The following is a 775-nucleotide window of genomic DNA, read 5'->3' as shown; positions in this document are numbered from 1 at the left end:
AGAGAGGCGAGAAAAAAGGGGGGAGGGAGGGGAGAGGGGAGGGAGGGGAGAGGAGGCGGAGGGGAAGAGAGGGAACAGCAATTTGAGGAGGGGGCTGAGAAGACTAGGATCAGGGAGGGGGAACTAGACCCCAGCTTCTTGAGCACAAGCTTGGAGAGGAGGGGAGCAGAGCAGAGAGTACTGGGGTGGCTGTCCCCTTCTGACTACCCTGTCCCCTCTAGACCCTACCTGTCTCTGGGAGTCCCTGCTCAGAGCCCCCTCTCCCCTTGAAGCTCCTGAATTTATGCACCCCCATCCCCTTCTCAGAGGCCCCTCCCTTCTCTGACTCCCTCCCCTCTCCTCCTCCTCCCACCTTGGCCACCCCTCGGATTTCTGGCCCCCCTCTCTCATATCCCCACCCCACCCCTCAGCCTCTCCCCCTCATGGGGGCGGCAGGGCTGTGTGTCTCTGGGGCCTGAGGGAAATAGGGGCTCCTGTCCTCTCTTAGCCTCCATTTCCCCATCTTCCTCAGTGTTGGTGAAACATGGCTTCAGTGGTACACGCTGATCCAGCCACTGTCCCTACGTAGCCACAATGGTTGCAACCCAGGCTCTTGGACCTGAGAGCACCCCAGGGCCAGGCCAGGAACCAACTCGGTAGGAAGCTGGGGATTCCCCAGGCCCAGCCCCAGCCAAGGAGGAACCCCACCCCACCCCCAAATAGGAGATGGTACTAGGGTAAAACCAGTTGCTTAGACTCATGACCACCCCAGTGGTGTCAGAGTGGAATTGCACTC

Source organism: Orycteropus afer, unplaced genomic scaffold, assembly GCF_000298275.1.
Source record: "Orycteropus afer afer isolate SDZICR_OR568_19922 unplaced genomic scaffold, OryAfe1.0 scaffold00291, whole genome shotgun sequence".
NCBI lineage: Eukaryota > Metazoa > Chordata > Mammalia > Tubulidentata > Orycteropodidae > Orycteropus > Orycteropus afer.
The sequence above is the reverse complement of the archived record's forward strand: the minus strand, read 5'-3'. Positions refer to the sequence as shown.